General features: G+C 39.8%; 2 long non-coding RNA genes across 2 annotated transcripts; both read left to right on the forward strand.

Annotated features, from left to right (window-relative positions):
* Positions 1-2,822: 2,822 nt before the first annotated feature.
* LOC110383723 (uncharacterized) lies at positions 2,823-6,694 on the forward strand. Its single transcript, XR_010276687.1, has 2 exons — positions 2,823-5,799; positions 6,427-6,694. It is a non-coding gene; the product is annotated as an uncharacterized LOC110383723 (long non-coding RNA).
* Positions 6,695-14,985: 8,291 nt separating this feature from the next.
* LOC135117259 (uncharacterized) lies at positions 14,986-22,045 on the forward strand. The gene is made up of 2 exons (XR_010276749.1): positions 14,986-15,294; positions 21,509-22,045. It is a non-coding gene; the product is annotated as an uncharacterized LOC135117259 (long non-coding RNA).
* Positions 22,046-23,791: the final 1,746 nt, after the last annotated feature.

Consider the following 23,791-nt stretch of genomic DNA (forward strand, 5'->3'; position numbering starts at 1 on the left):
ATAACAAATATGGGGAATATACCCTTTCGACCAAAAACAAACATCCAAATTGAGAACCACCTCCTTTTTGGGATTCGGTTAAAAATATTTGGTGACTTTAAAATCAATCAATTATTATTATTGTTTCTCATCATCAAATAAGTACATTACTTTGGTAGTTACAAATTGCATTATATTTCAGAACACCAGGCTTACCCTCATCATCATCATCATCATCAGCCTATCGCTGTCCACTGCTGGACATAGGCCTCTCCAAGTGCACGCCACTGAGATCGATTGAAGTAGGCTAAATACCTCTATGAGCAGGCTTACCCTCCGCCGAAACAAAAACCTTAGAATTGTTCAGATATAATATAAGAATAAATTAAAATTCCGTAATAGGTAATAAAAATTCAATTAAAGTTAAAAATTATTACGAATGACGCAACACCAAAATAAATAATACATATAAAAATTTAATGCTAAAACTTTCATAAAACTTAAATATCTTTTTTCTTAACAACAAAACCAAATTGAACCTATAATTTAAAATTAATAAATAAAATTGAAATAAGTTGCTATTAAAAAAAATATATAAAATTGGTATTCGATTATTTATAATAAATATCCGATTTAGGTATCGAATGCACACCGATGATTGAAAAAAAAAATAAAACTCTATTCCAAACTCTACTTGTCTGTGACTTTGATCTTGTAAATATTGTTAATTTTTATTGTGTATTTTATGTGCTGATTTTTTAGTTATTGAACATAAATAAGTGCACGAAATGTATTGCAATGGATTGAAAATGTTATAAATATGTCGTTTGTGTTGTGTTTGAGAAAGTGATGCGATTATTTATTGGTAAGTTTTCACCAAATTTGAAATGCCTAACTTTTCGATAGACTTAAAAACACCGTAATTATTATATTTTTCTGAATTAATTGACCCCATTTGACCTTTGCACGTTGTTGTCAAATAAGTGAGCTCTAAAGTTATAGGTAAAATACTTCTAATCAGGCATTACGGACTTAGAATTCATGTGTTGAAAGTTAGTACAAATTTTTGACTTCCATGTCGCGATTCAAAATATCCCGCCGAATCAACGGTGTAGTCATATGTCAAAATCTTGTCGAGCAGAGGGGTTAAAATTTAACATAAATAGGTACTTTAATGTTCGCGTAACCTAACAACTACTAACCAGATTTTTATGCAATTTTCAACAAGGCACACGTAGGTATATGTATTCAAACTAAAAATATTATACCGGTCGATTCAGGGATAATATCATTACATGCAATCAGCTTTATTAAGGCATTATCTATGTGTTGGTAACAACGGGCCCATCCCATTACTAACAGTAACTATAAATTAACGTTTGTTTCTGATAAAAAAATATATTAGAATTTATGACACATAGAATATGTCTGTAAGTATCTAACTAGGAAAGAGGGACGGACTTGAATAATGACGTCACAAGTAGGTATATTTCAATCGGATTGTATGATTCATTCTGACAAAAGTATTTTTTTTTCTCGCGGGCGGCGTATCACGTTATTGCATGGAATAACCAATAGGGACGGAGCTAAATATCGCGTTACCTACGCTTGTTCTCTGATTGGTGAGTTTTCTGATCGTTTGAACTGCCATTGAGTACAGTTTGCTTTGTGGCAATTGTCCTTGACTTGGTATTTACCTCAATTTTTGAAGCGCTGGCGAAAATAGAGTCGCTCGTCTAATTTCTAGGCAGTGACATCCATAAGACTGGTGCCAGGAAGTTTTGTTTTAAACTTGAATTTTCAGACAATATCCAAGGGCTAAGGGCCATTTAGTGTTAAACATAAATGACCTTACTACAAAAACTTAAACGCCTGTTTTACACTTGTCTAAAAAAATTGTGGCTGCAAAATGAACCATATGTCAACATCATAATTTGTCATTTTTTTAGACGAGTCTTAAAGTTACGTTTAAAAGTTTTGACAAATTATGACGTTGAAATAAGGTCCATTTTGGAACCACATTTTTTTTAGACAAGTGTTTGACACATGGTAAAGTTTTTGTAGTAAGACCATATAATATGTTATGTACCTACAGAACTTCTTCACCACTCACTGCGTCACTGTGAGGTCGTAAGGCGTATAATACGGCGTCATCCAAGGGTCAACTCACACCGAAAGAGCAGCGTAGCAGAGCGCACTTTAACTGTCATATGAATTTTTAGTTTAATTTCATTACTAGATATAATATTTATTGGGCTGCGGGTTGTTCGAAAGAGGTACCGCGGCCCTAGCACATAAGAAGGCCTACGACGGAACACGACGGCTTTTAGTCAGTAAGAGTCTGACACTCCCTCACCGCTGCTAACCCACAGCGGGAGGGGTCATTTGATGATTTTTTACGTCGTTAAAAAAAAAAAAAAAAGATATAATATTTATTATCGCATGAGAAAGCACGGCTCCGTTTATGGAATTCGCCGTAATACCAGCGGCGCACAGTGGATCCAAATTGAAAAATAGTGGACATAGGCAACAAAGTTCCAATATCGATTCCATATTTTTTTATGTGATTCTTCATGATATTCCAGACAACTTTTACTCTTGTGAAATTTCTTCTAAAGTTGATCGTTTGTCTGAAAAAAAATAAATTAGATTTTTTTGTATGGAGCGAATCACGTTTATTTTTTTTTTCTTCAATTGTACGAATATGTTAGGTCTGTGGCGTGAGTATATGATACCTAGGGTCATTCTCTATCCAAGAAAAAATATATCAGCGCCGGCCATCTGCAGCCGCGCGAGTAATCATTCGGTAAAAAAATAATATTTTCTATGACATTTTTTGCCTTTTAAGATCAATTCAAAGTATATTTTCTGCCTCACTTGGCTGTTTTCACCTTATTTTTGGTTAAATATATAGTTTTAATGGCACATAGGTACTCACAACTAGTAATTCTAGCAGAGGTTTTGTTATTATTGCATGTTATCGGTGGCACTTGCATTGTGATTGATGACTTATTTGTGTGTGCTCTCGTCTAAGCGCATAACTAATTAGTCATCGAAAAATGCTCGTCTCTGATTGCCTGTAATTTTTTTACTATCTGCAACCTGTAAAATAAATATTATTTGTCTAATATAGGTGAAATAGATGGATTTTTTATGGGCAAGACGTTGATAATCATTATCTACATAATCAAGCGTATGTAAAGTATAGTATAAGTTATCGTACGTATGATCGAAAGAACATTGTGAAATTATTGTAGCCTTGAAAAGGGCTGTTTGTCATACCAGCCCTGATAGGCTTTTGTGGGAACAGTCTAGACCCGGATCACTTTATTTCTTATTCCAGAAGTGGGTCCGGCAAATTTTCGGACTCTGCTATGAGGCATTCTTCTTCCTCCATAATCTCGCTATCACAGGGAGGCTCGGTAGTCTGTAACAACTGAATTGCTTCAGGCAACAACTCACCATGAACCTGTTTCGTTATTTTAGGCCTTATGTAGGATATGTGGGGATCAGAGCTTATTAGAAGTCCATGGAGGATGTCTTCGTTTGTTGCTGTTCTGTCCGTTTTCCGAGTTTGTCTCTCTGACGTTTCTGAAGTCTTAAGTAAGTACTTCCATCTCGAGAGCGCAAGTGAGGTATAAAGAGCTAAGCACTTATCTTCAGAGACGGTACTTAGGCTCTGCTTTTTGAATAGTCGCTCGTGTACTTGGGATAGTGTTTCTGGATTACTAGAAAGGTATTCGACTACTTTTGCCAGATTCGTTTTGCCGTTGTCTTTCAATTTTGTTAAGGACTAGTGCTGCAACTCTTCCTCTGAATTTTCTTCTACTATGGAAGTAGAACGTCTTTTTTTGCTTATTACTTAAGTCTTCGAACGGTTTTCTGTGCTCCTTTTCTGTAGATGTTCCCGCTTCCATAGTACATACCGCAAGATTGGAACATGGGAATTCACATCCACTGGCTCAGATAAGTCTGCGTCCGAAAAGCCCAACTCACTTCTCAGGTCTACACTGTCACAAACAGGCCAGTTGATATTTTTTTCCAACCAATTGCGATTATTTATACGATTCATAAAAGTTTTTTGACTTCTACTTGACTCTATCCACTTTTTATTTAGACTTACACAAAAAAGCCGACAGAACTCCTTGATTAGGTTTTTGTCTTCTTCAGAAACTGTGGTATTCAAAACAGAAATTATACTTTCATATAGAAACATATAATTTTTCAGATCACCACCACTTCTTAATTTCACAAAAAGATCTAGGTTGGTACAAAATCCAGCCATAGTTCTAACGTAAATATTAAAATAATAAAATAAAAGTATTTCACCGTGTTCACAAATAAGCGACAAGAGCGAAACTCTTTTGGTGTGAGTTGACCTTAACGTGGTCGGTACGTGCTTAAAACAAAGCTTTCTGATAAAAATTCTTACGTAGTTAGGTGATGGTATTTTGAGTCAGCGTTACTAAGCATTTTAATAATTGAAGGAAAATAATAAATATTTTTAACTATTGTACTAATACTTTGATTTATTAATTGTCATTTTTGTTATACAAAAGTTCATAAGGAAATAATAATAATTCAATCATAATTCATGCTATCTTAGTAGGTAATTATCTTTTTTGTGTTTCGGCCTCATTCTGAAGTTGGTTTTTGACGAATCACCCCCGTCCCAGGGAAACTTCTTTCTGTCGCCGGATGGTGACAAAAACCTATGTTCTTCTATGGTTTGGTATCCTATGTTCTTCTCCCGGGTCTAAACTATGTCTTATGTGTAATTTTCAGCTTAAATGTTTTAGCCATTCTTGAGTATTACAATGTGTAACTAACAAGACTTCTTTTTAGATAAAAGAAGAGGCCTTTGACCAGCAATGGCTGTCTCTCGGCTGACATGACGACCTACAATGACATTATCCAATATTGTGCAATTAAAAAGTTTTCCCTAAACATCATTGCGCGATCTTCAATTTCAACGCTACAAAGTCCATTTTGCACAATTCGTAATATTTCGCAATTTCATTGATTCGACGATCAATGAACGATCGAACAATCAATATACTTACATATAATAGGTTAAATAGTACAAACCTAATTGTTACTTAGTTATTATAAAGTTTTATGTTGTTACAATTTTCTTTGTTATCTTTTTTTTTCAATTTTCTTTATTTTTAAGTTTCCTTTGTTAGAAATTTAATTACTCTGATTTATGTAAGTAAGTGACTTTTGAAGTCGTGTAAATCAAATAAATAAATAAATAACTTTCATACGATATGAAAAGCCATGCCAAACTAACCATCATATATACCATCATGAGCGTAGCCAGGTTAACTTCTAAGTCTAAAAGGGTAACTTTTGGGCTGCGGAAGAATTTGGATTCCCGCGGCCCTGCACCCACGTGCAAGTGGTGGGGATAGCCAGTAAGAGTCCAGCACGCCCCACCGCCTCTCCCCAAACGGATGAAGACCACGAGGGTTTCCCCCCGATAAAATAAGAGTGGGGCAGTTGCCCATACATATTATTTACCCATATATTTTGACGCTATAAACGTCTGTTTGTCATTGAAGTTTCAATAGTCGAGCAGTCAAGACGCGTCAATATGAAGGGCATTTATTTCATTATGTTCGTGAGCTTAGCGCTAATAGTCGCATACTGTTCAATACAAGCGCAACCAATTGACGACAACGCACTATTCGAACAACGAGAAAAGCCAGTGAATATACGGATCAAGCGGCTAGTCTGTGTTCTATGTGACAAAGCCTTAAAACATTGGTGTCCCAGTAATCAAATATATTTCTTCAACCAATGCCTTCCTTGTGAACTGTGAGTATACATATCTTATTCTCTACTAAGCGTTCGAATTTGTGAAAAATCTTTAGACAGATAATATGTTTGACAGAGTTATTTGCACTAAGAGCCATTTCATATTTTTAACGCGAATTTCTAAGATTTTGGAAAATTCTCGAATGACCTCAATATTACAGCCAGAAGTTGTTTATGTTGATGTTAGATAATCTAGTGCAGGTGCTATTTCTAGGAAATCGATAAGTATTTTAATGCCTTCTGAATCCCGAAACATATTTTATTTCATATATTATAAAACTGGATTTTAGTATAAGTTATAGTCTTGAGACATATTTTTTGATGTTATAAAAAAGACAAACAGAAGGAAATCAAAATGAAGGTGTCCGAGGGATGAGGAATGTTACTGTCTCCGCCCTAGCTACACTTCTTTTGAACCCGCCCATTTTTTAAATACCAAAAATCGTTGAGAGGCTATAAAATAATGCGAACGCCTCGTTAGTTCACTCGTAATTAATCGTTTCAGTCATGCCCACCGTGAGTATTTGACCTAGAAGGCGACAGACCTACCTGCACTGTGACATCATTCTGTGCTTATCTTTCATTACTCTGTCGTGATAATAAACAAATTGTGTTTATTGTTTTCAGGTACAAATTAATCATGGAGAAAGATTGCCCGGTTTCTAATATGAATAAAAAGTAATATAATAATCTCTGCATACATAGGTATAGGTATGTACATATGTATGTAGTATTATCCAATATTTTATACAAGTACAGGACTGAAAACTTACAATGGACGACAAATGCTTAATCCCTATCGCAGTTAGCTGGAAATATTCAGCCGAGAACCATGTTCGATGACTTTATGCAATGTATTGTAAACATAATTTTATTAAATAATTTGAAACCATGACATCATGTTTTTGTTACCCTAGAATAGCCTTCTCTCAACTATGTTGGGGTAGTCTTCCAGTCTAAGTATATGCAGCTGAGTACCAGTGTTTTCCAGCTTAACCCAGTTACCAGGGCAACCGAATACTCCTTGGTAAAACTGGATCTTTTTTTACCCATTGATATACAGGGTGTGTCGTACCTAATCACATTAAATCCTACCACATATACTTTATGATATTCTATGGCGAATTGTAAAAGAAATAACCTTATCCATTCAGTGGTTTAGCCACAGGAGTCATTTTTCGTTTTTATAATTTACAACATCATGTGTAAAGCAGAGATAAAGTTAGGCATATCGAATGTTTTGATCAATTGACAGCTGTCAGTTTTCAAGGGAGAATTTCAGTTGTTTGTAATGACTGACATGTATATGGTGTTCTAATTTTCGCACATTTTTATTCTATTTACTTTGTTCGAAAAATTCATTTTTTTATTTTTGTGTATTTTTATTTTTCCTTTGTGTTAATCGACATATATTAACCAGTATATTAACGCATTTCATTTAATGTGATTATGAACGACACACCCGATATAGTTTCTAACCACTACGATACGATATACACTCCCGAGCAAAAAAATGGAATCGCCTCCTTGCGCTTTACTTACAAATATAACGATTGCCAATGATACAATATTTACAGTTGAATGTTTATGATCTCGTTTGAAAGCCTGATTCTGATGATTGAAAGATGATTCCATTTTTTTGCTCGCGAGTGTATACGATATATTACACGTTTCAGCTCATTGGTTCTATAGCTATAGGTACGTACACCGAACTATACGTAAAATGAGCACTAGGCCAACAGTCGGCCGACTGTTTAGTTTGCAGTGTGCACGTAGGCTAATCCTATACCTAAGTACTTTGTACGTTTGTTTCATTCTGAGAAATCTATTTCTGTGGGTAGACCAATACGGTGCCGGGCGGGATGATTGGCGGGTTTTTTCTTGTTTAAACCGCCATGATTGCTCAAATGATCATTAAAATTAACTCACGCGGTTAAGCCTATGATCAACTTGGAATCGAAACAATCGGCCGACAGTTGATGATTGGTTGGCAATTTTTTTTTCAATAAAACCTTGATTAAAATTAAAGTTTCAGTCGTTCAGATACCAGCTGATCTTTGCAGTACTATACTCTTACCGATCTTTGTAAAGTGAAATTAACATAATTTTATAAGCATGTTTTTTACATATAGGATAAAAGATAAGTTTGGTACAGTCAACTTCAGGTCAGTGGTAACAGTTTTATAGGAAAATCGTACTTATTACTATTAAGTTAAGGTGCATGACAGTTAGCACTGATGTGCAGTTTACCGTACATAACATTATCTTAGTGTTACAGCCACTGTACCTAAACAGCAGATTAATCTACTGGTAGATAGTTGCCCCGACCATTGCCTGACAAGATGTTTGTAAAGTACCTAACACCAATAATTTTTGGTTTAAGATCATGGAAATAATCCATCTAATTGAGTAGCCTAAACTAATTTATATAAATAAAAGAATTCATAGAATCGGTTCAAAATTCAAGAATTAAATTTTAATACGAATTGATAATTTAATAAGGTAAATAAATTATCAATAACAGGAATACTTCGATGCAACGCCTTATGAATAAAAACATGAGTAGTTCCTATGAAATAATTCATAAGTAGTAAAAATAAAATATATGATTGGGTCGGAAGAGCTCGTGGCTAAGTCAAAGCCGCGCGGATCGATCGATCATAAGGTTAAGCAACGCTTGGCGCGGTCGGTCCGTGGATGGGTGACCATCTTGTCATACTGAGTTCTTCCGTGTTTCGGATGGCACGATAAACTGTAGGTCCCGGCTGCCATTTAAACATCTTTGGTAGTCGTTACGGGTAGTCAGAAGCCAGAAAGTCTGACAACCAGTCTTACCAAGGGGTATCGGGTTGCCCAGGTAACTGGGTTGAGGAGGTCAGATAGGCAGTCGCTCCTTGTAAAACCCTGGTACACAGCTGCATCCGGTTAGACTGGAAGCCGACCCCAACATAGTTGGGAAAAGGCTAGGCAGATGGCAGATGATGATGATTGGGTCGGTAGGGTGCTACTAAAATCGTAGGTATGATGTTATAGTATATAGTTTCCCGTATTTATTTTTCCATAATCTAAAATAAAGAAGAAACAGTATTTTGTTTGTTTGTACCGTAAAAGCTCAGAACGCTACTAAACCTATTTGGAAAATTATGTTACCGTAGTATACCTGTACCTATGTGGTGTAAAATAAATAGATCTACATATGGACTCCGCAACCGTTCTGCGAAGATCGAATCGACAAACTTACCACTCATCATATCAAGAGCCTTTTCCCAACTATGTTGGGATAAGCTTCCAGTCTAACCGGATGCGGCTGAGTACCACTGTTTTTACAAGGATAAAGGATTCGATAAACTTACAACACCTTTAACAAAAGACTTCTCCATCTATGGAGAATTCGCCGTCAATTTTATTTTAAGATCAAACAAAATACATAAGAAACAGCAACAGTTTTCCATATCTTTGATAATACATTCAACGGTTGTCTCCGAAAACTAATTCACCGTTGGTCTGTTCGTCGTAGCAGCTGAGTACCGATAACTCAATATTATTACGATAACACGTGTCTTATGAGGGTAAATGTTAATGAAAAATGTAAAAGGTTTTACCCAAGAACAGTTTTTTTTTGCATCCGACTCCCAATAAGTGTAGTCTTAAAATTGATTTGACCCGTGATTCAGCCGTATTATAAGGACTCTAGTTTTTATGGATGACTAGCTTCCGCACGCGGCTTCATCCGTGTAGTGTGTTGATAAAAAGTTGCCTATATGCTAGTCCAGGGTATCCCCTATCTACACCCCAAATTTCAACCAAATCGGTTAAGCCGTTTTTGCGTGAAATACATTCACATTTATAACCTTGTATGTCTACCAGACCTCGGGACTATAGAGTCCCGGATTTTTGGGAGGCGAACGTGGGGCCAACACGCTGAAGCCCTTTTGAGTCGACTTTAATGAAATGGTGACACAAAACCGACGATTATCCCTGTATACACTATAGAAATGTACCCAAGGACAATCCCCGGTTCTGTGCTAAACTATTGCTAACTATGGATGAAAACTACTTGGGCTCAGTGCCGGCTTTAATTCTACTAGCGCCCTGGGCGAGATTTCTACGGCGCCCCAACTGCAATTCAAACCCATACGAAAAACAGAGACATATTATAGGTATGTAGTTACCGATTGCGCGAGCGAAGCGAGCGCGAATTTTTTTTCATAGTTCACAAGTCCAAGCAAAAATTACCTAAAATGTAGCCCAATCGTACATAAGTTATTGTCGGTTGGTGAATGCAAAAACACGGGAACACAGGTTATGATTGCGCGAACGAAGCGAGCGCGAAATTTTTTGTTATATTTTAGAACTCAAAACAAAAATGACTTAAAATGTTGCCCAAACGTAGATAACTGTTTGTTGGTGCTGGCGCCTATGAATTAAAATTTTGGGACTTAAAGTAGTACCATAAATATAAACTAGAAGTTCCTTTCTAATTGATAAAAGGACTTAAAAACGACGCTACCTTTTTGCTAGGGTAGACAAAAAAATGTTGAAAAATAAAAACAACTATAAAGTGAAGCAAGCCCGAAAAAGCTTTTTTGAGATTTGGATCACTAAAAGTCCTTAACATATATAATAAAAGGCGACTGTGAAGTGAAGAAGCCGCGAGCGAAGGGAGCGCGAATTTTTTTGAGTTTTGGGACATAAAAGTAGTGTATCTAACGCGCCCGGCATTGTATGACAATACATTAATTTAATTGAAATTTCTTGGTCCAGGAGCGTACCGCGGCGCCCGGGTTATTCGCACACCATGCACCATAGGTTAAGGCGGCCCTGATGCTATCCATACATTTGGATACAGTTCTTGTAAGTTGCGATCTTTGATGAAAATTAAAACAAAAATAGGAGTAAAATTCTGATCAAGGATTGGGTGGGGGCGCCTGCGGCGCCCCTTATGTCCGGCGCTCTGGGCCGTCACCCAACCGCGCCCTACCCTAAAGCCGCTACTGGCTACAATTTATAAACATATTGTTCGAAATACTAATCCTGCGCAGACGAAGTCGCGGGCACCAGCTAGTACTAAATGTATGAAACCGATACCGTTCTGACGCGTCACGTCACGACACATCAGACAAATATAAAACCACCTTTACAAGTGTTGTTGTTTCAAGATCGCTTGAAAAATTCCATAAAGATATAGATAGTACAGAGGGCGCGTCTACACCATATTCGCAATAAAACAAAATGTACCTACTAACTACCATGCATGAAACAAAACTAGATACTGGTCTGGTCATTTCTGCGCCCCTCCAGGGTCTGCGCCCTGTGCCTGGGCACCGCTGGCACCGCCCTAGTTACGGCACTGCTTGGGCTATTGTGATGGGATGCTAATGGACTAGGAATGGGGAAACTACGGGAACTATGGCACCTGCCGATGACAATGTAATGAATACATGTAAAAATGGCAGGTGGAGACTCGCCAGCTCACTTACTGGGCCCCTGGGAATCAGTCGCTAAATCGCAACAAGAGGGCAACAGGTACATGAGCGGCTGAAGGGGGAGGATACCTCGGCGGACTTTAAACGCAGATCACGCGCTCCCTGTGGGTCCAGCATCACCGGCCCACTCGCCACTTACCACGAGGCATCTACCCTCCGAGCGGGCTGCTAACAATACTCAAGCAACTCCACTCTGACCGGCCGATAAAGGCAAGCCAAGAGGTGGGAGACCTATCCCCCGTCATGCTTCACTCCGGCAGACCGGAGATGGGGGACAGTATACTCTCCCTGGAGCACTCGGATATATAGCCCCGCGGGGTCGCTACTCCCCGTCATCCGCCTCAGATGCCCTGCGGGGCACATTTATAATATTATTAGGATTAGTAGGATTGTACCCGCGTCCCGAGGGAATAACTTCGTTTATTCTATGCTGTCCTGGTATATGGTGAGCAGTAGCGTTAATACTGGGTTATTGGTATGGTCATGTATCATAACATCATGACATAACTTAGTTATGATGTCATGTACCTAAGTTGTATTTATGTACTGCTCTTCGTAGCAGGACTTCGAGATTTTTTTGGTAAAGTGAAGAGGATGACTAATTACCAGATTCATTGTTTATCGACTACGTCATCAAGAAGCATCATTAATTGTGAACGAGTCAAGTTTGAAATAAACCCGATTAAAAACGCTAAAGGAAATTGTTGTCAATAAGAGACTGCAGACTCTGTCGTGGCTGCGGGATTCTCCTGTCCGGGCTGCGGGATTGTTCAAAAGAGTTACCGCGGCCCTGGTACATAAAAGGCCTACGACAGAACACGACGGTTTTTAGTCAGTAAGAGTCTGACACTTCCTCACTGCTTCACCGCTGCTAACCCACAGCGGGGGCTGCTAACCCATTTGACGATTTTTGAGGTCTTCAAAAAAAAAGTTATGTTGTCCTTGTACCTATGTAGTGAGCAGTAGCGTCGACACTTTATTTATTTATTCATCAACCTTATCACTAACATTACAGTTACAATCTAATGCTAGCAAGGCACCCGTCTAACTATTTACAAAAATAAAATAATAACAAATAAACCTTCTTGGCATTCGGGTATTAAAAAACGACGATTATTATTACAAACTAGTTGTTTTCGATAAAGAACCAACCTCTTACGGTATGAGTGCATACGTTCAATTCCAGGGCAGACTATGCCAATGCAACAAAAGCGTGGTGACTTTTACGTATAAGTTTGTATGTTCTTTCTAAAATATATCTCGGATATCAATGCCTGATCAAAGGTGAAGGAAAACATCTCGAGGGGAACCTGGACTTTAAGATATGAACCCCATCCAACCCGCATTGCAAGCGTAGTGACAAACGCTAAATCCTTTTCTTAGAGACGAGGCCTGTGCCCAGCAGTGGGATGATAAAAAGGCTGCTGTTGATATAATATCCTATACCTATTGGTAATCGATTATCAGTCATTCCATGAATTTATAAAAAAAGTATAGTGTAGGTACATACTATACCTATACTATAATTACATCTGACTCATGATGACGCAGGTAATTCTTGATTGTTTAATTAAAATCATGATGATGGCGATGATAACATGATAACAACAAGGCGTTTGATTCACTGGAACACCATTACATATGGGAATCATTAGAACAACAAGGGGTCCATAAAAAGTACATTCGAATACTAAAAATCATTTATGGGAAAAGCACAGCTCAAATAAAACTGGAAAAGGCAGGGGAAGAGTTCCCTATAGAAAGAGGTGTGCGTCAGGGTGATCCTATTTCGCCAAAGATATTTTCAGCTGTGTTGGAGTTGATCTTTAGGAGACTGGGTTGGGATAGTTTCGGACTCAATGTAAACGGAGAGAAACTGAGTCATCTGAGATTCGCTGATGATCTAATACTTTTCTCCGAATGCCCGATGACCTTAGAAAAAATGCTACAGCAATTATCAGACGAAAGTGCAAAGGCAGGACTTACAGTGAATTTATCAAAAACGAAGGTAATGAGCAATTCTCCACAAAAAAATGCTATCACAGTCAATGATCATCAGTTAGAATACGTAAACGAGTACATTTATTTGGGGCAGTTGGTGTCACCGATACAGAGCATGCAGAAAGAAATAGAAAGGAGAATAGCAAACACTTTTAGAAGATTCTGGTCGTTGAGCGAAATAATGAAAAATAAAGAAATGCCTATGTCAGAGAAACGAAAGGTCTTCAATGCTTGCATACTGCCTTGCCTCACATATGGATGCCAAACTTGGGCCTTAACCGAACAACAACAAAATAAATTAAATATTTGTCAGAATGGGATAGAGAGAAACGTATTGGGAGTAAGAAGAAGGGATAAAATACAATTAAAAATATCAAAGGAAGGACTAAGTTCGGAAAAGTTCAAACAGTCTGCAGAAAATTAAAATGGCGCTGGGCAGGACATATGCTGAGAGAAAGGAGAGAGAAATGGACCAGAATAATAACGGAATGGTATCCTAGAGAAAGCAGTAGAAGTCGAGGAAGACAACCTAAGCGATGGGAAGACGATTTGAAGCAAGTGGCTGGACCAGAATGGTTACGTACAGCAAAGGATAGAAGCAAGTGGAAATCCTTAGAGGAGGCCTTTGTCGAAAGACAAGCTGTTAAGAGGAGAGACAAACCGAATGCCGAGAGTATATCTTAGTTAAAATGTTTTATTGTTAGGTACCTTTATCTTTTAATGCAATGTATAGTTATATAAGTTAGTAGTTGTTTAAGTTAAACTCTAGCAGCAATAAAGGCTTATTTTATATTTTTATTTTATTTAATTAAAATCATGATGATGAGACATAACCGAGGTATTTCCTCAAGGGAGAGTTTTCTAAGAAGGAGGAGGCGGCATCCCATTCTGGCCTGAACCAGGGCCGGACGCGAGAGGTCGCCGCCGCCTAAAGCTTCGACGACAACCGGCGGTGCCCTGCCCACGCAGGGCACTCCTGGACTGTGTGGTCCGCCGTATCTTCGGGGCTTCGATGATCATGACCGATTCGATGCAGGTACTTCCCGAAACAACCGTGTCCGGTGAGGACCTGCGTCATGCGGTACGTGAGGGCGCCATGACTCCTAACGAGCCACTCTTCAAAGAGGGGACTAACCGCCACTATGGTGTCGTGCCCTAAGCATGAGGTCTCGGGTTCGATTCCCGAGTCGGGCCGAAATCGCTTTGTGGGTTTTAGAAGACTTTCATAAAGCAGCCCGGACCCTGGAAGTTGGTGATTGATACACCCGTGCATTGAAGAGCACGTTAATGTCGGTCCTGCGCCTGATCTCTAAATAGCCCAGGTAGCCCAAAAGCAACAAACCATTTAAAAACACATAGTAAGTACCTATATCCTGCACTAAAACAGTAATTACTTATGGAAATAAACTAAAATACACTACAAATGCAGTACCAGTACCTATTCCAAGTTTTATTTTGCAAGCGAGAAAGAGCACACATTCGTAGCCGATCGGCTGCGTGAGCGTTAAGAGCATGAAATTTGAGTCAAAAATAAACCTTACTACAAATTCTAAAAACTCTATTTCTAATGTGATAAGAATTTGCCCTCGTGTCTAAGCCGGTCTGTGTGAACGGACTCTTAAGCGTCATCGGTGGCTGTGAATGAGATCATGTGTGATATTATAATATCAAAGTTTAAGTTTAACCTCAGTCACTGCTAAGTTGTCGAACGTGAAGCATTGGCGGGAAAAATGCATCGTGCTACATTTTTTGTTGTGATGTGCACAGTCGCAGGGGACAGTGTATCTCGTATATTGATTGACATTAATACCGGCAATGTTGGTGTAGCTACAACAGAAGATTCTAGATTTTTTGTTACTCTCAATCCAGAAGATGCTAAGGCTGACGTTCTTTCTGCAATGATAAATCCGGGGCTGAAAGTTAAACGAGTCAAGAGACATTTTATTAAACACGATTGGTGTCCAACGGGTGAAGTAAGAGTGTTTGGCAATTGTGTTACTTGTGAATTGTAAGTATTTCTGTATTTATTACATTAGTCACAAAAGTTTAAGAAAAATTTTCAATTGTTCATTTCCTTATGTGATGTTCAAGAAGCATCCCTCACTTTGTTTTTGAAAAATCCTCCATCTTCATTGAAAAATTAAAATTATAGATTAGGCCCGCCGCGCTCGCGCTCAATCACTTGCATTTACGGCCGCTGCCGGCCGCTGCTCTTTCAGTGGGGATTGACCCTTAGGGTTCATCTCAAAGCTAAAAGTCGCTCAACGAGCTATGGAGGGGGCTATGCTCGGTATTTCTCTACGTGATCTAAAGTCACCTATCCCATAGCCCAAGCCACCTATACCACCATATAGCCCATCGAATTAGCAAGCTGAAGTGGCAATGGGTATCCCATATTATATGTATTTTATACGGGTCGACAAGTGCTTGAGTAGGGACCACGGATCAGCAAGCGCAACATAGGACGTCCACCAACAAGATGGACAGACGACCTCATAAAGGTCGCCGGAATGCGCGACGCAAGTCGCTTCCAACCGTTATTTGTGGAAATCTAACGAGAACCTAAATTCAGCAGTGGACGCTCTATGGCTGAGATGATGTTGACCTTAGAGTACGCGCACACTAAAAACTTTTAGTGCCGGTCAGCTGATAAGACTGTGAAGTAGTACTTAACATTGCGATGACTCAGCGTCTGTGTGTGATGGCACTAGAGTATCGCCGTGTGGACCGGTGCTTAGTCGAACGATAGTTGGTTTGGGCTCATAAATCAGTATAAAGATGAATGGAAGTACACACGTAAGAACGATCAGGTATTGTCCGGCATCAGACAGACTAAAAACTTTAATTAAATTCACGATTTAGACTGCAATGTGTTTTTATTATTATTATTATATTGGTATTCTCTTTTTGTCTCCCTTTGAAGGGGTAATGAAAATCTAACCACACGGGCCGTGGCCAAGCGTGATTAGGGGATTAAGTTATTGAATATGTAGATGAAACGGAAGATGTAGTTAAAAATTTTCTTGTAATTCGGCAGGTGTTTAGTAGAACAGCTTTCTGTATGGTTTGGGATACGTGTTGTGGGATCTGTAAAATGTCAAGACTGCGTTTTAGGCTTTTTGGCACAACCCCCGTTGATGAAATGACTATTGGGACAATGTGGATGGTTAGCGCTTGCCATTGGCGTTTTAATTCTATTGCTAGATCTTGGTATTTGGTCAGTTTATCAGATATTGTAGATTGTACGTTATGTGTATTTGGGATGGCTATGTCGATAAGGTAGGCAATTCTATTGATTTTATCGTATAATGTGATGTCAGGTCTATTAAAATGTATGGTTTTGTCAGTGATGATGGTTCTGTCCCAATAAAGTCTGTGGTTATTGTTCTCGAATATTGTGTTTGGTTTGTACTTGTAATAGGCTATTTTTTTGTCAATGAATTTAAGTTTATGAGCGAGATGCTGGTGGACTATTGATGCTACTTGATCATGACGGTGTTTATAATCTGTTTGCTCCAGAGATCTGCAGGCAGACGTAATGTGTTGAATGGTTTCAGGGGATGAGTGGCAGTGTCGGCATGCATCTGTGGGGAGGTTACGGACTCGCATTATGTGTTTTTGGTAATTGCGGGTATCGATGACCTGGTCTTGGATTGCCATCATGAAGGCTTCCGTCTCAGGGAACAGCTCACCACGCTGCAGCCAGGCGTTCGACGCATTCTTGTCGACATGGGGTTGCTGCAGGTCGTGGTAGTGCCGCCCGTGTAGAGACTTCTGCCTCCATGTGGCGATCTTCTCCTTTGCATCGGTAATTTTCTCATTCTTCTGCGGGTTTCGATCGGCTAGATTCAAGGGAGTTAGGTGGGTATCAGCGAGGGTTACAGTTTCGTGTAGTGTAGAGTGTTCTGAATGATGGTAGAAATATTGTCTAAGATTGGTGATCTGTCTATTGTGTAGATTAACAACGTCTATGATTCCCCTTCCGCCTTCACGTCTTGGGAGAGTCATCCTTTGCACACAAGATCTTGGATGGTGCTTCCGGTGAGCTGTGAGAGTGGTGTTTATGACTCTTTGCAGGTTAAGTAGGTCGCCTTGGGACCAGTTGATTATCCCAAACGAGTAGGTGAGGACGGGGATAGCGAAGCTATTAATGGCTTTAGATGAGTTGCGTGAATTTAATTGAGATCTGCTTATGGTATTTAGGCGGTGCTTAAATTTCTTTTTCAGGTTGTCTTTTGTTTCTTTTTGGTTGATCTGTCTAGCTTGTTGGAAGCCTAAATATTTGTATGTTGTGTGTGGTTCTAACGGTTCGATTATGTTGCCTGAATCTAGAGTGTAACTGTTTTCGGTTATTTTGCCGCTGCTGACAGAGAAGGTCTTGCATTTATCGATTCCGAATTCCATGTGTATATCGTTGGAGAAAGATTGAGTGATGTCTGCAAGGCGATGTAGCGAGTGTGTTGTGTCACTGTATTGTTTTATGTCGTCCATGTACATGAGGTGAGTAAGATTGGTGTGTTTTTGTGGTGTCTTAATGGTGTAACCGATTTGAGATTTATTCAGCATATGGGAGAGCGGATTTAGTGCAAGGCAAAACCACAGAGGGCTCAGGGCATCCCCTTGGAAAATGCCCCTACGTATCGGAATGTCGTTTGTAGCCGTATTGTTAGGTCCTAATGTTTTTAAGGTCGTGGTCCAATATTTCATGGAGTTCTCAAGGAAGTTGGTTATTTGTGGGTGTATTTTATAGCGATGAAGGATGTTTAAAAGCCAGCTATGCGGAACGGAATCAAAAGCTTTCTTGTAATCAATATACATTGTGTTTATATTCTTCTTCTTGCTGAAGGCAGTTTTCATGGCAACGGAATCTATTATTAACTGTTCTTTACAACCCTGGCTACTCTTGCGGCAGCCTTTTTGCTCCTCTGCGAGAATGTTATTATCTATAGTGATATGTTGGTGTAAAAGTTCTGCAATGCATCCTGTAAGTATTTTATATATTGTTTGTAGGCAGGTTATGGGACGATATTTTGCTGGATTTTGGTAGTCGCTATCCTTTGGTATCAGGTAAGTTAAGCCTTGCGTGACAAAGTGGGGCATAGAATTTGGAGTCTGAACGAAATTATTTATGTGGTTGTGGAGTAAAGGGTGTAGGATTGTAAGTTTCTTATACCAATAGTTGTGTATTCGATCACTACCAGGTGCTTTCCAGTTATGAGCTTTACAAAGAACTGTCACGAATACATCTATTGGTATATGATCAAATTGCATCGGTGTAATTTTATCAACTATGTCAGCGTCTGCGTCTAACCATTCAGCGTCTGCATTATGTTGTACTGGCTCTGCCCAGATCCCTGACCAAAACCTATGAAGTTCCTCTGCGGGTGGTGTTAGTATCTCTTGTGCCTCTGTGCTTGTGTTATTCTGTGTGTTTGATGCGAGTGTTCTATAGAATTGCTTTTCATTATTAACAAATCGGGAGTTTTGTTTCTTTCGTAAAGTACAGGTAACATATCTTTTTAATCTACTACAAGCTGCATTAAGTTTTTGTTTGAGTGTGTCGAGATAATCATCATTGCTTAAGTTGGGTTCTTCATGTTGGGAGTGTATACGATATTTGTTTTTTATTATCTCTATTAGTAAGATTAGTCTATTGCTTCTAGTTCCCCTTGCATATTCAGACAGCCTAGCAATATCTCTTCTCAGAGACTCTATCTTTTTCTCTAGTCTCTTCTGCCACGCGGGTTTTCTTGTTTGTGTGGGCTGGGTAGGTAGAACAGATTCTCTGATTTTAGCTCCGTTACAGATAGCAGCTGTGTAGGCTGCACAATAGGTGATTGTATGTGTTGTTTCGAAATCTTGATCTCTTGCAATGTATTGAGGAAGTATTTTGGTGTTTATTACATCTACAATAGCAGCTAGTCTTCGAGAGGTTTTTTGCTTTGGAATATAAGGTCGGTCGGTAGGACTAGTGTTACGAAACCTATCAAAAGTGTTTTTGAATTGATCTTTAATTTTCTCTAAATCATCGGTATCAGGTAATTGATTTTGATGAAGTTCTGGGTTCTGACTATCTGTTGGGAGGGAATGTGACTGCGTGTGTATTGATAGATTCAATTCATGTGAAGGTATATTTTGTAACAAGTGCATTTGTGTTTCTTGGGTGTCTTCTGACTGAGATGTGTGTGTTCCGTTTTGCGTTGTTGGCAGCGTGATATTTTCGTTATTGTAAGAGTTAATTTCCTGGGCAATCTCACTTCGTATTTCGTCGAGCCTCCGGTCGGTTATCATTTTGTTATTCAATATTACCCGTAGTTGGTCTGAGATTCTCTGTTCTGTTACACCACTTAGTTCTGGATGTTCTGTTATGACTGCCTGATGGAGAGGTTGACGATAAGCTGATCTATTTTGTTCCATCGCTGTTATTTTGTAGTAGTGTCTAATAATTGATTCATTTTGTTCAGTAGTCCATCTTCGTCTCTGTCCACCCACTTGCTGAGTGTTTGTGTGTATTTGTGTGTTTGTTTCTGTGTGAGTTTGTAGTGTGCTGTTTGTTTGTAGATGAGTTGTGACTTCTTCCCTTATTTGGTCGAGTCTTTGTCTAGATGCTTGCATATCAGGGAATTTTAACGAGAATTCGGTATGGAGTTGTTGGAGATAAATTTTATTTGTATTCAGTTTTGTAGCTATTAGGTACGTGCGCCAGATGAACTTATTCATTTCTTCTGACCATCGTTTGCGCGCACGACTTGTGCCTGGGGCGGGTGCAAGCTCAGTGGCGAGTGCCTCCTGCACAACATCCTCAGGCGTGGGCGTATCAGATGATACATGTTGATGAAAAACTATACTTTCGGCATTTAAACTAACTGTGGAGGGGGATGATGATAGTGACGGGACATAAGAAGCGGTGCTTGGACTGAATGGTTCTAATGGGCTATTTATCCTATCTACTTCTTCGTCGGCTGTAGCATATTGCATGGTGGGAGCCCGCCTGCTCAACTCCTCACCACTGACGGATCGCATGCTGAGACACCCAGCGTCAGCTCCAGGTGTGCCCCGGCGATCGCCCCCGGGCAGCGGCCCTATACGTTTCTTTCTAGATCTGGTTTCCATATTGGAGGGGTTGGTTTGGGACCGTTAGTTGGAAGGGTGTGTCAAGGTGTTAGTGACTGATTTCGTACCTCCTGGCTATATTCCAGGGTTGGGTCTAGTTGTTAGGACCTCTATATTAATTGCTCATGCCTCCTCTAAGCCCCCCCACCGCGGCAAGGTGGTCCCTTGGGGGGGTTAATTGCTCATGCCTCCTCTAAGCCCCCCCACCGCGGCAAGGTGGTCCCTTGGGGGGGATTAATTGCTCATGCCTCCTCTAAGCCCCCCCACCGCGGCAAGGTGGTCCCTTGGGGGGGATTAATTGCTCATGCCTCCTCTAAGCCCCCCCACCGCGGCAAGGTGGTCCCTTGGGGGGGTTAATTGCTCATGCCTCCTCTAAGCCCCCCCACCGCGGCAAGGTGGTCCCTTGGGGGGGTTAATTGCTCATGCCTCCTCTAAGCCCCCCCACCGCGGCAAGGTGGTCCCTTGGGGGGGATTAATTGCTCATGCCTCCTCTAAGCCCCCCCACCGCGGCAAGGTGGTTATTATTATTACTAGCCTATAATGTCCCACTGCTGGGCAAAGGCCTCCCCATCTCGCTTCCACACTTCCCGATCCTTCGACCGAGTCCACCAGTCTCGACAGTAGGCGTCTAATTCGTCACGCCATCTCTTCCGGGGTCTACCCCGCCTGCGGTGCCCATCCTGACCAGATGCATGAATAATGATATGACCTTGTAAATTTTCCTTATTTTTTTGTATGTGAGGTAATCGTCTCGATTCATTAAAATTAAAAGAAACCATTCAAGATTCCATCGTAAGACTGATTTCCGGTATGAGTCTGTGGGCGGTGTGTTTCGAGTAGCTCATCATCCTTCCGTCTCCAAGGAGACAACAGGCCCGTGTCGCACTCCTCAAGGAGAGTCAGCAAACCCTAGCGGGACCCATCAGGGCTGCGAGATTGTTCGAAACGGTTACCGCGGCTCTGGTATTTATAGGACTTAAAAAAAAAGACAGACGTTGCTTAAGATTGGTTTGCCCTTCATGCGATTTTAAGCAGGCTGTCATAACAATCTAGTGTTTACGTTCAAAATGTCTACAGGTAAATCTACAGGAACCATTTTCTTTTTTCAGTTTTGAAACCTATCTCGGCGACGAGTGTCCTTGGAAGAAGCAACCACAACTTCATGACCCAACTAGACACGAGGCGAAAAAGGCTCGAAGTGGATCATCACACGAGAAGAGAACTGGACACCGAAAACATCACAAATGTTCACACCGGTTGTAAGACTGGTTTTTGGAGTGACACCGCTTATTAAATTATTATATTGTGCATAGGTTACAAAGGTGTTAGTATAGAATATTAAGTTTCACTATGCCCTGCTCGTAGAGCGTACTGATATAATTAGTACCTAAAACTAGGTAAAATCTAGTTAGTGTAGTTACATTAATCATTATATTATAGACTTACTAAAACTATAATAAATCTAACTAAACTTATATAAAATAAACATGAGGTACCAATCAGTGCAGGTATAATACCTACCCGTACAGGTTTGTCTGTACTGGCAACCTGTTTCTTTAAGGCACCCCTAGTCGAGAGATGACGTTTATGATTACCCTTATACTACAGACTAAACAGTCAGCCGATAGTTGAAAAACGCAATAAATAATTGTAAAACAATATATCATTTGTTTCAATTCTATCGAATAAATTATGTTATTTTTTTAAATAAATAAAAGTCACATGTCAATCATACTTATCCCTGCCTCATTACCCTTGTAAGAGTATTCACCTCTTGCTCACACGGTTAATAAAAATCTACGTCTGTTGTGTCTGGGTTCGATTCCCGGTACAGGCCGAAGTCGTTTTATGGGCTCAGAAACTTTCACAAAACAACTCGGAGTCTGGGAGTTGGCAGCGTTACACCCCCGTGTCTGGGAGGGCGCGTAAAGCTGGCGTCCCCCAATACTTCACCCGTCAGGCAGATTTGAGAAAATGAAAATTAAACCTGCAGCTTACTTAATAAGAAGAAGCCCACATAAAAAATAAGTAACAATTCTGTGAATGCGTTATAAACAGATTGCTCAGTGGAACATTCTGGTAAATTCTTGATTGCTTATACTAGGATCTCCTATCAAATTATTTTAGCAAGAGCAACATAATGCACTGTAACTGATTGCATACAAAAAACTATAGGAACAAAATACAAGCAATTTGAAAAAAGGCAAGTTCTTGGTTTGGCGACTGCTTGTAGTAAACCAAAACACAGCACCAAGTGAGTCATGAAATTCTTTGCTTGGGGGTGGGTAGCAGAATCGCCGAAGCTAAAGATACCCCACGCTGCGCATGCCCAGCGCGTTGAGTATGGTAAATCGTTTACTAAATCCCCCAAGCTTGGTGGAGGCCTTTGTCCAGCAGTGGACGTTTGGACGAGTGGAATTGGTAATAGAATAATATTCAGCTAATATAAAGTTCTATTATAACGTAACGGTGGTTAGTTATTTTGTACATAAAATAGCTCATGGGTATGTATCACTGTAAGCTGTGTGAACTTAATATATTAAGGTACGTTTTGAATTCTTGCTGCTTCTGCCACTGCCGACCTCACATGCTGCGGCGGCATGAAGTCAACTGCAGCTCTGCAGTAGTTCTGCCAGAAGTGCAGCAGCTGCCAAATTCATGGTCGGCAGACGCAGCAAGAATTCAAAACGTACCTTTAGTTGACATCTAAACTAACTGACAGTTTAAGTGATTCATCCTCCGAGCCTTTTTCCCAACTATGTTGGGGTCGGCTTCCAGTCTAACTGGATTCAGCTGAGTACCAGTGCTTTACAAGGAGCGACTGCCTATATCACCTCCTCAACTCAGCTACCCGGGCAACCCGATACCCCTTGGGTAGATTGGCGTCAGGCTTACTGGTTTCTTAGTTTAGGTGATTATTGTTAACTAAAAAAAAATCGGTAAAAAAACTTTTAAGTTAAACGGTTTCATCTTATGTGCACTGAAAACTAGAAAATAAAAAAATAGTTACTTACCTGTCAACCTACGTAGGTGGTCCCGGACATATTAGACTAAAATAAAAACGTGGGGCCCATTAACTATTGCTGTAGTACTTTCTTCTAGAGGTATAATAGGTGTGGATTGCATCGACTTACTATAATCGTAACTGGAGATTTTGACAATCAATAATCAGCCTTAGCGGCTTCACCAGCGGACGCCGAGCTCATGATCTACCAAAGTATAAAGATATGCTTTGCCATAGGTAGGATTTCACAGGGGCCCCACGTTTTTATTTTAGTCTAATATGACCGGGACCACCTACGTAGGTTGACAGGTAAGTAACTATTTTTTTATTTTCTAGTTTTCAGTGCACATAAGATGAAACCGTTTAACTTAAAAGTTTTTTTACCGAT

This window comes from Helicoverpa armigera, chromosome 8 (assembly GCF_030705265.1).
Source record: "Helicoverpa armigera isolate CAAS_96S chromosome 8, ASM3070526v1, whole genome shotgun sequence".
NCBI classification, from domain to species: Eukaryota; Metazoa; Arthropoda; class Insecta; order Lepidoptera; family Noctuidae; genus Helicoverpa; species Helicoverpa armigera.